The sequence below is a fragment of the Uloborus diversus genome, chromosome 3, assembly GCF_026930045.1.
Source record: "Uloborus diversus isolate 005 chromosome 3, Udiv.v.3.1, whole genome shotgun sequence".
Taxonomy (NCBI): domain Eukaryota; kingdom Metazoa; phylum Arthropoda; class Arachnida; order Araneae; family Uloboridae; genus Uloborus; species Uloborus diversus.
This window is the reverse complement of record NC_072733.1, coordinates 117656052-117671325: the sequence shown is the minus strand read 5'-3', so window position 1 is coordinate 117671325 and position 15274 is coordinate 117656052. Positions and strand designations below refer to the sequence as shown.

At 31.2% G+C, this 15274-nt stretch overlaps 1 long non-coding RNA gene across 1 annotated transcript; it reads left to right on the top strand.

Moving 5' to 3' along the window:
• The first annotated feature begins 1170 nt into the window (after positions 1–1170).
• Positions 1171–14786, top strand: LOC129219374 (uncharacterized). Its single transcript, XR_008580404.1, has 3 exons — positions 1171–1251; positions 9821–9873; positions 14690–14786. It is a non-coding gene; the product is annotated as an uncharacterized LOC129219374 (long non-coding RNA).
• Positions 14787–15274: the final 488 nt, after the last annotated feature.

Genomic DNA, 15274 nt, shown 5'->3' with positions numbered 1-15274 from the left:
TCCGCCGTGCCATTTTCAAAGGGGAAAAGGGGTTACTGGTTTTCATTCTTGGCAACACATGAGCTTTTGGCGGCAAACAGCGAATAAAATACGCGAAATTAATTCACGGGCTACTTTGCGAAAGATCGCAAATATAGATCGAATATAGCGCATTAGAAACTTTGACAGAAGTTATTGTTGGTCAGTTTGACATTCCATTTAAAGTCAAAGTTCTGTATAAAACATTTTCAAAAATATTTTGTGCACATTTATTTCATGTATACATTTTACTTGCTGTAGCTAGTTAGTTTTAATAGAATAATTGGAATATTTAGCTGATTTTGTCCCCAACCCATACAGCCACTTATATCTATTAGACATCTAAATTAGATCTAATTGATCTATAAAAGGTGAAAAATGTCTCAAGAATGTCTAATAAAAGTCCTGGATATCCTGTACTAATTATAGATATTTATTAGATGTTTAAACTTAGACGAAAGTTAGACATAGACTTTTTCAATATCTAATAGATGTAAAATGTTAGATCAAATTTAGATTTAGCTATTTTCAATATCTATTAGATGTTACTATTTTCAACCAAGTTAAAACATGTGCAAAAAGTTTTGCAATTTAATTTTTTTGACTTCTTTTCGACTATGTATACATATCAGTGGCCCAGCGAAGGGGGGGGGGTGAAAACACCCCCCAGAGACATTGGTTTTAACATAAATGCAAATTCTATAACATTAATTTATGCATATGAGAGAGCTGTTTTAATCAAAAAACCACCTTTAGAAGGTATTTGTGATCAAAAGTTCCCCTTCAAAAGGTATTTTGATCAACCCCTCCCATCCAGAAGGTGGTTTTGATCAAAAAATCCCCTTCAGAAGGTATTTTTAATCAAAAAATAAAAGAAACTCAACCAGAAGGTATTTTTGATCAAAAAATCCTTTCCACTAGGAGTTTTTTATCACCCCCCCCCCCCTTGTAGGTATTTCTGGCTGCGCTAGTGATACATATTATCTGTAACTTATATTTTGAAAGTTAATAAGACCTTTCAAATATGATTTTTTTTTTTAAATCAGTACCCAGATAGCATGCTCACTTGCGGCAAGAACACTTGTTTGATGGATACTTGTTTCAATCCGGACACCCAGCGCATGCGCGGTAGTACGTAGTCTACGGTTCGGCGCCAAACACGGAGAAGAAAACGAAGCAGGGAGCCATGATGGATTGACGAAGTAAGCTGCACGTTAGAACAGCAGAGAAAAGGTATTTATCAGTTTAATATTTATTCAAATGCAATTTTATTTCAATTGTAATTCAGAAGAATGCACGGGTGTTTATATTTTTTACTATCACGTTTCGCGTCAAAGCATTTCTTTGTAGCGTAGCACATGTTTCAAGCTCAATGTTAAGCTTTTTAAACTTGATGTTTATTTAAGCCAGCCTGTATGCATATATTCTAAATTATTCATACAGTTGGTAACAATTTTTATTTGACAGATTTTATCAAACCGTATGTTTTAATTCGATCGACTGTCGATGTCTTAAACGACCAAAACAAAGTTTCAAACTCCTATCTCAAATATACCTGAGTCGTTTTTTTTTTTTTTTTTTTTTTTTTTTTTTTACGTTGTGTTGGCATTGAATCCTTTCTTTATGTTAATAGTTGATTACTTAATGCAAATAAAATGAATATCATTCCTAAAACAAAAGCAAATCAATAAGTGTAATTGGGAACTCCGAATATTCTGTGCAGTATTTATTTAATTAATATTCAGCTCATTTGTATTTTTAATATTTTTCACAATTAGTCAAGTGCATGCGGGGCAAGTGAAATAATTCATTTCGTTTACTTATTCAATCATTTACCAAATCACTTACGTATTCAATAATTAACTAATTTTTCCTTAATTTAATAATTCACTTATTAATTCACTCTTTCACTTATTTTCTTATGCGTTCGCTCTCTATTTTATTCACTCATTTATTTTTTTTGTATCAATTAATAAATTAATTTATTTATTAGTTTATTGTTTCATTATCTTTTCATTTAGTGAATTATTATTTATTTGATTATTATTTTGTTCGAGAAACTTTCTCACAATCAAATAGAAAATATTTCATTTTTCACTTTGTCCCATAAAAAAAAAACCGTGAAAAACTTATACTTTTTCTCTGCCAATAATAACAAATAATGTTTTAACGCTAGTGTTATTTTATGTGTAATGTTATTTCTTTATATATTGTAATTTTCAAAACAAATTTCCTATTTGTTCATTTTGAAAAAACTCAGTCATCTTAACCATTTCGCTTTGCCCCACATTCCCCTACTATTTATTCTAACTTTTATTTTATGTTTTATGTTGAAACAGTTCTTGACCCAGGTGTAATTTTTTGTCTGATTAATGCTATACGACAAATTCAAATATTTTTATTATTATAAAATTATAAAAAAAAACTGGGCATTTAAAATTTTTATTCCGACATTTTTTTTTTTTTTTTTTGACAAATGTGCCCAGCAGGGCATGTTAAAATTTTTAAGAATTTTGTAGCCCCGACCTCCTATTGTATATTTAAATTTGTTAAAATTCTACTTTAAATTTTACTCTGTTAAACTTATTTTAAGTACCGTAGAGTCTCGAAAATCAGATGTAGTTGGGGCTCATGCTTCCTCGGATTACAACGTAGCAAAATATTTCAATTTTCAGATGTTAATGAAAATCATTTCATTCTAACTAAAAATGTAACTAAAAACATTAAGCACCTCAAGTAGAGCAGAACTCAAAACTTTTAAGACTCTTTTGTATTTTGAATATTCGGTTTGTCTGCTGAATAGGCAGTGTACTGAATATTCAGTGTATCACTAAAGCGTTAGTTTTGCTTCAATCTATGTATTAAATATAATTCATAATTTTGTTAATTCGTTGCGAATTGTATTCCTCTTTGGTCTTTTCCTGAATACCTGGTAAATTTATCCATTTTACCACCCTGGCAGTGCCGACGAGATTCCATGTCAGCTTAGTCGGAAACTAGCGACTCCTCCTTTGAAGGGGCCCGGCTTGGAATCGCAGTAGACAAATTTAACAAGCTAAATGGGGGGGACGGGGGCCCTGCGATTAAACCGACAAGTGACTTGTTTTAGCTCACGGCTGCACTGAAGCCTGAAACCTGGATCAATTGTACCTTTTTTTTAGTAAAAACTTCTAGACAGAATAACTACAAATATACTATTTGTTCTTCTCATTGAAGGAATATTTTACATCAAATTAAAATGCAGTAAATTAAATGTATGATCTTTTGTGAAATATTGATTATAAGCATTTCAAATGAATGTGTTTTCTTTACCAGACTCCTGTCTTCAATTCCAATTTTCAAAATATTGGTGTATATTTCGTTCAGTATAAATTTTGTATGAAGTAAAACACTGTCATTATTGTTAGCAGGGACCTTCTTAGTTTTCTGATAGGAACTTCAAATTTTACCGACTGGTGAAATACGGTTATTAACACTTGGAGGGGGGGGGGGAGACTTGTGAACATGGCATGTTTTACATAACATTAATCTTGAAAAAATCTTAAATAATAGCAGTCCCAGTATTCGATCTCTTGGACAAACATTTGGAACAATGAGATTTATGTTTTTCTGGTCGAAACTTCTTTGTTTGAGCAGCTGTTTTATGTAATTTCATCTTTTTCTTTTACTTGGGAAAACATATTTTAAATTATTTAGTCAAACTTCATTATTGCAAATCGTTATATTGTTCTTTAAAATATGATACATGTTCTGCATTTTTTAATCATGTTCATGTGTGTCCGAGGTCTGTTTATATGTTCTCCCCAAAAAGGGCACATGCACTGTCAAAAATGAAACGCTCAATTTTGACTATTCGGCAATCCTCGAGCACTATTTCGTTATTTTCTACGATCCTTTCGTCACCGAATCACGTGATATTTGACGAAACCAGAAATCTCAAATTTTTTACGAAATAATTTCGTCCCGATTTCGTCACATTGCAGTGCATTCTGGGAGTTTTCGTTTCAGTCTTGTACTTGCTCGTTAAAATATTTTACGGCAGTTATTCTAAAGGATTCATAAAGAAGGTTAGTATATATTTATTAAAATTTGTATGTGCAATGTGCCTTCTTTTATGTATTGTTACATTTTTGTTTAGTGTTTTGTTTATTGTTGGATTTAAAACACATTAAAATTGAAAACGACCTGTTCGATTTGGCTTGGAATTCTGTATACACTAACTTTGAGTCACCTCCACGTTAGGCTTAACTGGCGTTATTTTTTATTTGCAAATGAAAATGTGTGTTTGTTGACATTTGTTTTCGAAAACGTACTTCCTTTATTTCCCCCCGTTAGACAATTGACAAAGATGATCAAAGCATTTTTACGAATTTAAACTTACATAAAAAAATCCACCGTCGCTACAGCAACGCAGATAATAAATACAGCGCCTTGATAAATAGCATAAAACTTTGAAGCTTTTAATTTCAACGTTGAATATGTTTCATGGTTATGTGTTTTCATTCTTCTTCATGAATTTTGCTAATATAATTCTGGTGAACGAAGTGTTTTTGTTTAATAATTCAAAATTTTTTCCCTCTGCAATTTTTATTTTCTTAAACAAATATTCCGCCCCCCACCCCCATCTCTAAGTATTGGTATTTTTTTCTTCTTCTACTCTACATGTAATATTTTATTCAATACAATAATAATTTATACAGTAGCTCTCTCACAAAAGTGTACGTAACACTTATTATTTTCAATGAAATATTGCTTTACCCATTAGGTAAGATTAATATTTTGAAATGGGTAAACAATAGATCTTTTATAGCTAATTCTTAACAAAACTACATGAAATATTTTAATAGCAAAATGAAATATGATTTTGAAGAAATTAATTATCAGAAAGTATTAAGAACTTTATCTCACAAAAGTGTTCATAAAAATATTTTTTAATAATTGCTTATCAACCTTTTAAACAAGCCCACAAAAATCGAGGGAAAAAAAGCGCTTAATGCAATTAAAAATAAATACAAACTGGCTATCAGCTTACGGTTCGGAAATGATACCCTCCCCCTTTTTTTTTGTTAGGCTCGTTGACCGGACTTATTAAAGTCGCACCCCATGTTGTTTATGTAATGTCATCCCCTTCTGCAGGTGTCTCTTGTTTATGTTGTAATCAATACTTCACTATTTGTTGAGTCTGTTTCTTTTTTTCTTTTGAATGGTTTTACTTGCAAAGTAAAACATGAAATAAAGTAAGTATTAATTTAAAACAAAGCATTTTAAGTTACAAAGAAAACATTAATTTCTATAAAGAACTATATCTTTGTACTTTGCAGCTAAATATTTTCAATATTTTTTCAATTTATCCCAAATTTAAAATAAGTTATTGAAGGTAACCTTGATTTTAAAAAAAAGGTAAGTTAGCAGCATGTTTGAAAATAATAACAATTATAAAGCGTTCTTTGTTGTTTATTTTCACATTTAGTACGCTAAATTCTATGTTAATTTGTGTTACCTGATTTGTGATAATTATGAATTTTTCCATTATACATAGTTTCTACAGCTGAAATAAATACAGCATTAATTATATTGCCATATTTGCTGCCTCAAGGAATTATCAGCAAAATAAAGGGAATTCTCTTCAGAAGCATTTCATAGATGAACTTCTAGTAAGTCCAAATTTAAGTTAGAGTAATGGTTTTTGCTGCAGACAAAGTAAAATGCCTATGTAAAATTTCAATTGAAAAATTGAAAGGAAAATAAAAAGTATATGATAAAAACTAGTAAACTTTTCTCGATACGCTAGTCACTATTTTCATTACATACCTTTGAATCTCTTACTTGCAATTCTGTCTTGGCGTTGGTCATGGTTGCATTAATGCTTATGGAGCTATCTTAGTAAATCAGTAAAGTTCTAATCAATTATGTTATATAAAGGTACCTAATTTCCCTTGAAGTTCCAGACAGGTAAATATGAAGTATGTACCAAAGTACTTCAAAGTATAAAGTATGTACTGCATGCAATAATACACTTCCTGTATTAAACATAAATTTTGCCAAACAAGCATTCTACATAGAAGCAAAATTAATAAGACAAATAATCGATTGAGAAAAGAAAAAGGTAAGCTTTTTTTGAAGATTATCTAATTTCATTTTCTGTATCTCATTTTCGAACAAAGATATACAAACTTAAAGCTGTACATTTTATTGCACTATTTCTTTAAAATTTATGTTATTAGTTTTAAAAAAAATCTTTTTTTTTTTCTGGAATTTTTTATGCGATGCAATGAAAAAGTAAATCCCCAGCAATTTTCTCTTGAGCAAATATTGATGTAACTCTGCATAAAAGTAACCTATGTCTTATTCTTCCAGAACCCAATGTCTGCTGAAGAAGTAGCACTTCTATATTTCCAGTAGGACTGGACGATGTAGAAATTTTTACATCGTGATGCATCGCCAAACTTACATCGCGAGTAGTTGAAGCAGTTTGAATTATTCTTCCCGCTATAGGTGGCAAACCCCCGATTAGGGGAGTTTTCCTTGCAAAAATCGAAGCTTTTGTCAGAATTGTCCCAAATTTGGCACGAAAACTACCCTATGGGAATTCACAAACATCAAAGGACAAATGTACCAAACTTGGAATAGATCCGACAAAAACCCACGCGGGGGATTCCCCATGCATAGTGGGACTAAAATGGGGGAACTCTCGAGCATCAAAGGAATTCTGTGCAAATTGTTAAAAGATCTTATAAAAATTGGTTTTTGAAAAAAAAAAAATAGACCCCAATAGCTGGACGAAAACTCCCCAATGAGAATTCCTGAGCATCAAAGAAGTTCTGTGCCAAATTCAGAAAAGTTCCCACAAAAACTTGCTTTTTATAAGGAGAACCCCAATGGGGTTGCCCCCCTCCATAGAGGAAGGAAAACTAATCTGCTTGAATTCCCGAGCATCGAACGACCTCTGTGCCAAATTTAGAAGAAATCCGACAGAAATTGGTTTTTATAAGAATAACCCCAATGAGGGGTTGCCCCCCCTCCCATAGAAGAACGAAAATTATCCTGCTTGAATTCCCGAGCATTAAAAGACCTCTGTGTAAAATGTGGAAAAGATTCGACAAAAACGTGGTTTTTATAAGAAGCACCCCCAATGGGGATCCCTCCCCCCCCCCCACAATAGAGGGACGATAACTACTTTTTGAATTTCCGAGCATCAAACGACCTCTGTGCCAAATTTAGGAGAAATCCGACAGAACTTGGTTTTTGTAAGGAGAAACCCCCCATGGGCGTTGCCCCCCCCCCCCCCCATGGAGGGACTAAAACCATTGTGTGTGCATTCCCGAGCATCAAAGGACCTCTGTGCCAAATTTGGAAAAATTAGACAAAAACTTGGCTTTTATAAGGAGATCCCCTATGAGGGTTGTTCCACCCCCCCCCATAGCGGGAAGGAAACTGCTCAATGAGTATTCCTGAGCAACAAGAATGAACCTCTGTGCCAAATATGGAAAAGATCCGGCAAAAAATAGATTTTTTGCAGGAAAATCCCCCTTATGGGGTTTTAGTTAGATACCATGGGGAGTTTATGGGACCGGAGTTACATGCGGGTTTCCGTTTTTTTTTTTTTTTTTTTTTTTTTTTTTTTGCTGGGATAAAAAAAAAAAAGCTTGGATGTAAGCAAACTTGTGGCGCACATTGATCTATCGGTTTAGAGGTTTTTATTCTAAACCGGTGTAATGATGTAGGGTGTACTGTACATCGGTATTTTACGATGCATCGATGCATCGTAAAGCCCTAATTCCCAGATATCATTTCACATTGTTCTTTAACTTGAATTTGCAATAATTATTTTTATATTTTAAAGAAATTGTCTGCTTGTATTTTTACATTAATAAAAAAAATTTTAACATCTTTTATGTGTCTCTTTTTTCAACAAATACTTGCCTTTTGCTTTAGGCGGAGGGGGGGGGGGAGTGCAGGCCAGTCATTTCGATTTTTTTTCCAATTGTGAAAAAAAGTGTACACTCTTCAAAATTTTTATAGAGAACCAACTAAAAACACGGCCTTTCGTACGTAAAGAATAAAAGTTCAAAAATCAAAGGGGGGGGGGAATGTCAACCTCCATAAATGACCCCCCCCCCGTAAATGACGGGCCTGTGAGTGTGACTATGCGCATCAAAGTGGGAAATTATGGTGGTAAGATTCTGAAGTAAAGATTTGACTAAATCTTATAAGATACAGTCGAACCTCGTTAAAACGAACTTTAATGGATCATTAAAATCGATTGCTCTTAACAGAATTCGTCTTATCCGAAAAACAATAGGACAGAGAATACAAAAAAGTCCGTTTTAGAAGTAATTCTTTTTAAGCGTGTTCGAATTAACGAGGTTCGTCAGTATCGTCAAAAAAAAAAAAGAAAGAAAGAAAGAAAACTAATCAGCTCAAAAAAGAAAAAATAAAAATAAAAGAAATAAACTCAAAAAATTACGAAATTAACATGCTCAAATTAATTTGACGAAACTAATTTGACGAAACTAATTCTCTCAAAAGTACGAAAATGATTGTCGATTTGACGAAACTAGAATGAAGAAATATTTCGTTACATTTGACGAAATTCGCATCTTCAAACCAGAGACGAAAGCAGTTTCCTCAATTTGACGAAATGTTCGCTCGGAGCATATCCCTGGAAGCGATTTCGTCAGAAACGAAGAAAATTTCGTCGAATATGAAAGTCCATTTCTGAGAGTGTGTAAGCAATTAAAGACATTTTTTTAAAAAGTCCGTGTCACAAAGAAAAGGCTACCTATTTAATCTTGGAGATATTTTGGTGCTGCGAAATTGATAATATTTTTTTGAAAAATAAAGAAATGCAAAAAAATTGTTCCCATGTGTCCCTTTCCCCACTACAATTAATTGCAAGGAATATTTGGGTATTTAAAAACTTGCAGTTATATCTCCAGATTTGCCAAATCATCAGCTAAAATTTGCTGAATATGGAATTTTGACTAATACCTCCCTTCGGGGCATTCTGATTTTTATAAATGTATGTAGTTTTCTCGTAGCAAAACTTCAAGTAAGATGCAGTGCACATATAATAACATACTTATGTGTTCACTTTTTAATTGTTTTGATTTTGTCCTTGGTTTTGTAATCAAGTATTAATTCTACTTTTTCCTCCTTTTTTCGAAAATATCTTACTTTTCGACACTGAAAATGTTCTACGAGCTCTATAAATTTGATGCCATCTTTCTAGACATGTTTGTTGCACAGCATGATTTACATTCGCACTGATTATTGTTAACTATTTTGAGAAGCTGTTTAAAGAAATGGTTTAAAATTTAAAAACATTTCTTTGAGATCTCTATACAAAAAAAAGGAAAAAAATAACTTTTGTGTTTTAACACAAGGCTTGAAATATACCTGTGCAGAATGATTATTCTGATAATTATTGTAGGATTTTTTGCCTTTATCGAAACAAAGTTTGCTTGAATAATTTCTTTTTTGCCTGTAGATTGCCAGATGATTTCATGTGTTTCATATGGCTTTATTTCGGAATTCAAATTAAACAAAACTGTTTTGCATATATAGCCTAACTTCTGTAACTTAGTTTAGTTTCTAGCAATAACTTGTTTTTATTATTCAAAATATTAGCTCCATTAATAATATTTGTCCCCAATTTTAAAACCGGTTATATTTCCATAAAATAATTTTAGTCGACAATTTCAAAATAGTATTCTTGTTTGTTGACTTTACTTAGAGCTCTGGTTAAATGTATTAGCAAATACAGCATGTCCTGTCGTTTATTCTTATGTTTTTTTTATAGCTGCCTGTCAAAGAGTGTATAAGGATATATGGCAGCTGACATCAAGAAATAATGTGAGTTTTGAGTACAACATTTTTATTTTTATTAATAAACTTCATAAATAGGATTTTTTTTAAAACTGGGTTATCAGGTTTTTGACTAGTAACAGTCTTTCATAGTGTAAACTCTTGCAACTCTAGTCAAAAATGTTTACCATATCTTAGTAACCGCAACCTATCATATTTCCCAAGTTTTATTGAATGGCTTTATATCAAGTATTCAGCAGCAGAATAATTACTTCCCTTCTTATTTGCTTTCAAGGTAAATATTCATTTTCAATTTACTTTTAGGGGTCAAATAGGTCAGCATAGATAATACTTAAATATATTTAATATTTGACAAAAAGCAGTTAGAGGTGAAAATGATTGTTTTTTTTTAGATAAGTGCATTAATTATAAATACTTTTAAGTTAATTGGACTGACTAGATAGTAAATAATTGTGAAAGTAACATTAAAAAAGAATATCATGCACTTATATATATGTGGTTAGCTCTTTTTGAAAATCTTATGTATACATCCCACTTAGCATGTAAGCCAAATTAATGCATTTGGGCTATGTCAAAAATATATGCTAGCTTGAATTTTTAAAGAAGAAAAGGGAGGAAAACACAAAAATTTTTGAGTATGCATTAAAAATCAGATTTTAAACTTGTCATTTCATTTTACTTTTAATTCTTATCAAGTTTAGACCAGCCAATTACTCATTTAAAATTTCAGCAGGATTTATGACAGCTTTTGCTATTTATAATTTGTATATTTTTTCAGTAAGCTTTTGTTCACAAGCAAATTTGAACGATTGGAGTTTTTTTAGTTTAAACCGGTATTGTATTTCCGTCATGTTTATAAACCTAACCTTGTTTGGAAGTAATAAATCCTACAATTTGTGTGGGGAATGCTACAAGTAGGTGTTGACAAGTCAGGATTTTTGCTTTGAGGAAAACTCGCCAAATTATAATTTTTTTCACTATTTATGGGGAATGTGAAGGCTGGATTATGCTATTAAACTATCATTTCTAAATTTTACTTAAAACAAAGTATGTCTTCTTTCGATCAAAGATTTTCAACAAACGTGAAATATTCAGTATTTTTTAAGTTTGCTGATACCTACTTTTAGTAATTCTCTTAGGTGTTTAGTTAGGTTCTTTCATACATAATTTTCATCACGTTCACCAACAATTCCATCAATGTTATACTTAATTTTTATTATTGTTTTCATACTTTAGCTGAATTAAATGTTGAACTTCCATATGAGGCAGTGAGATTGCAAAACTCCGTAGCTCTGCAAAAAAAGTTATTTTGCTCCGCATTTCACAGTCGAGCGTTCAAGAGCATGAGGCATGACATAGTGCTTAAAACTATCTTATTAAGTAAAAAATAATTATTTTTATGCTAGTGTTTAAAATGATTATTATAGCTCAAAAATAATTTAGATTTATATAAGCGATCATTTTTACAAGATCAGGAACTGACTTACAGATCCCCGAACTCTGGGCGCAAAGCAGATTAAGCCTTCTAAGAGAATCAACAAGTCTCAGCTAATATGAATAGTTTAAAATCCCAGTACCAAAATATAATTTTTCAGATGATAGCACATTCCTTGATTTACATAATTTCAAGGTCTCTTATAACACAGTTTCGGTAAGTAAAAAATCAATCTACTTAACGTGGATGATTTGTACTGAAACCAAAAAGACGAGGAATGATAATCAACAGATTAAAGGGATAACTTGAAATTGATTTTATAGTGTTACTGGTTACGACTTAGATCTGAAATGAACTTGAGGGAATTTAAGAACTCCAGAATGGAACAGCGACCTATTTACACAGCCCTCAACTCCAGTTCCGTAGCAACCTTCAGTAAACATAATGTTCTTCCCTAATTTTTCATTTTTTTTTTTTTTTTTTTTTTTTTTTTGAGACAAACAGCCTAAAATTGAAAAAAAATCTACGAATGTCTCGAAAAAAATTTCGATATATAGACACAATTTTTCTATGTAATGAACATAGAAATTTGCTGGGATTTCGATGTATAGAAAATTTTGATATGTGGAAGTTCGATAAATGGAGGTTCGACTGTATTTCAGTATCTTATTCCATTCGGATTTTACATCCTGATGAAATTTTTCAAAGTGACAATTTTTATTTCTGCGATAATAAAAAATGCTAGTCGCATGTTGTGAGAAAATAAATTTATCTTTTTTTATTTATCAGTCAATGTTGAATGAATATTTGCGTGTAAGGCAATTAAAATATGGAAAATCTATAAAACAATAAATGTATTATGCTAAGAATTCAACAACTTTGTGGGGGAAAAATTATTAAATTAAGGTTTTTTAGAAACAAAAAATACTTTTCATGCTATGAGGGATATTTTAAAATGGGATCGGGTAATTTAAACATTTTGTTAAAACATCTCTAGAAAATACTTTATAATCTGAAGAAAAGAAATTTGTGAGGGTTTTATTCTTTCATAATATTTATTTTTTATTATTATTATTAATTTTAATTTTAAACTTTAACATATTTTTAAATTCTCCATTCTGTAATCTCTTAACACACAGTTTGAAGTATAGAATATTATAAACAATTAAACTGTTGATATAGTATTTCATACATGCAAAAAAAAGGTTATTTTTTGCCATGTTGCTAGAGGAGAGGTGCTTTTAGGGAGGTCTTTCTAATCTTTAAATTAAAAAAGTTGTCTGGGATTCTTACTCAAAAGCATAGTTAGCGCTACTATGCTTTTACTATCATAATCAAAACAGAACTTTTGAAATTTTAATTTAGCCTCTAAATTGTATCAGACATGGAAGATCAGATTTGATAAAGTTATAAAATATATTATTTACCAGAAAGCAATTAAGAGACAGCTTCAACTTCAGACATTTGCAGTCCTAATTCATAAGTTATGCTCCTCACCAATATTAGGTGGCGAAGAGCATAGGCATCTGTTGCGCACAAAATGTCACACAATTTGGAGTTTTATTTAAAAAAAAAATAGGTTAACTTAAATTTTCACTGATATGCCCAGTTTATACATGACCCTATCTAGCATGCTGAAGTATCAGAAATCGTCTTTGGCCTACGTAGTTTGTAAATTGAAATTTAGTGATGTCTGTTGGAATGTGTCTTGATCAGGCTTAGATGTGAAACTGTAAGTTAGATTGATGTATGCCGTTAAGAGAAAATCAGAAGAACTGCACTCTTTCTGTTAATATCAATCTTACAATGTAAGGTCCTCAAGTAATGTTAAAACACTTCAGCAATTAAAGTGTTCTTTATTCCAAAAATTACTCATGTGAAACTTTAGAAACTGTATTTTTCATAATAAGTTTTTGGTTAAGGCTGGGCTGAAAACGCTTCTTTTTCCCCTATATCATTTTTCAAATCAAGAGAAACATCTTGTACTTTTCTTATATTTATCTACTATATATTAAAATCTGTTCGCGTCTGTCTGTCTGTCTGTCTGAAGATCGATCTTCTCGAGAACCGCTGCGAATCGAGAGTCAAACGAGATACCGATCAATTCGAAATTTTCCAAAGAAAACAATAGGACCAATTTCGTAATTGTGTGACTTTAATTAGCGAATATATTAATTAAAACGTTAATTAACATAACGTTATTCAGGAATTTTTATTTCTTTCCTGTTGCCATTTTGCATATGGGTGAGCAAGTAAAATTCTAATAATTCTTTTAAAAGAGATTTTTTTGGCTGCTGTCCAAATCTTAAAACAACGTTTCCATCTAGAATTTCATTTTAAATTAGTTTGAAATTGGTTGCCCTATTCGGACATAGCTTTTATTTTATTGTCTGTCTTTTTTTTTTAAGTTCAACGTTCTTAGCTCTTTTCAGCATATGAAAGTTGTTTCTTTAGCTATGTTTATTGATTGTAGTGTAAGTGTATCATTCACCGGCCTCATATTTTGGTACATTTAGGATGTGTGACTAATTATTTTATTTTGTTGGACTTTTTCCCGTCACATGGGTGAGTTTTCGATTTGTAATAACTCTTTTTCCTTCCTGTTGAAACACAGTTAGTATCGTTAAAAGAACATGTTACATTAAGATTGTTTGGATTTCTTTAAATGAAACAGAGTTGAACAAAAATTATTGTTTTTAAGGATTTTAACTAAAGCTAAATTGGAATCTGATGACTTGGTATTAAATTAATGCTTATTGGTAGTTATTTAGTCTTGGTGCTTTAGTTTCACGTAATCAACCAAAAAGTGTGTGTCATTTTATGTAAAAAGCTGATTGTAATTGTACATAAATTAGTCTATCAGATGTAATTCATTTTAACGTGAGTACAGATTATAGTTGATAATGCATATATTTTCTTCTTTTGTGCTAATTGAAAATACTCTTAATTTGTATCATTGATAACTATGATTAACGTTAAAGAGATTTCTGCCAAAATATGCTCTACTGGTGTTTTGCAAACCTTGCATTACGCTTATTTATTTACTCCTTAGCGCTTTAGAAACTGATGTCAGAGTAATACAAAAACATCAATTGGACATCTCTTTCATTTTTTAAGTAGCCCGTGCAACGCTGGGCACACAGCTAGTATAAATATATATTTTAACTTTGATTTTTTTATTCATATCTATCATTTAATCTTTCAAAATGATTTTTTCAATGTAAAGGCTGCAAATGTGACTAAAAGGAAGTATGCTTCTAGGGAATGTCCTATTTCTTATATTTTTTGTGAGAAAAAAATATTTTATTTTTCCTCCCTTGATCACTTTGATTCCTGTGAAGCTGATTACATATTTAAAATTCTTTTGCAAAGGATGCTACAGTGAAATTTTTTTCCACGTTTTTTTAGGTGCAGTTAGACAGAAATCCTTCCCTGAAAAGACCGAGCATGATGCCGAACTCGTTGTAAAAAACTGGCTGCGGCAAGCCAAAGCCAGATGTTGTAGTAACCCCCTCAAGCTCCCTCATTTTGTAACATACATAGCATACATTCTGTTGTAAACATACATTCTGTTAAATAAAAAAATTATAAAACATATTTTTTGGTTCGCAGCATGTGAATTCTCACCTCCATGTGTTAGAATTTAATTGATTCAAAATAAAGAAAGAGATAAAAAAAAGGTAAGAAAATAAATAAATGAACGGAAAGACAAACGTTGTAAAGAGTTTTAAATCTAAAAATATTTCCTGTAACCATCTAAAAAGCAATATCACTAATTAAAATGGTTTTCTATTTTTAAAAAATGCTAATTAAAATTGCATGTTTAAGTTTACCCTGTACATTTTTCTGATTTAAATGTGATTAAGTTAAAGATTAAATTAAAAATTTGAAAGATAAATATGCAAAGGAAAATTTGAAAGTTCAATACTAGAAATAGGTAGATGGTCAAAACGAGGTAACGCGCCCCCCCCCCAAAAAAAAAAAAGAAAGAAA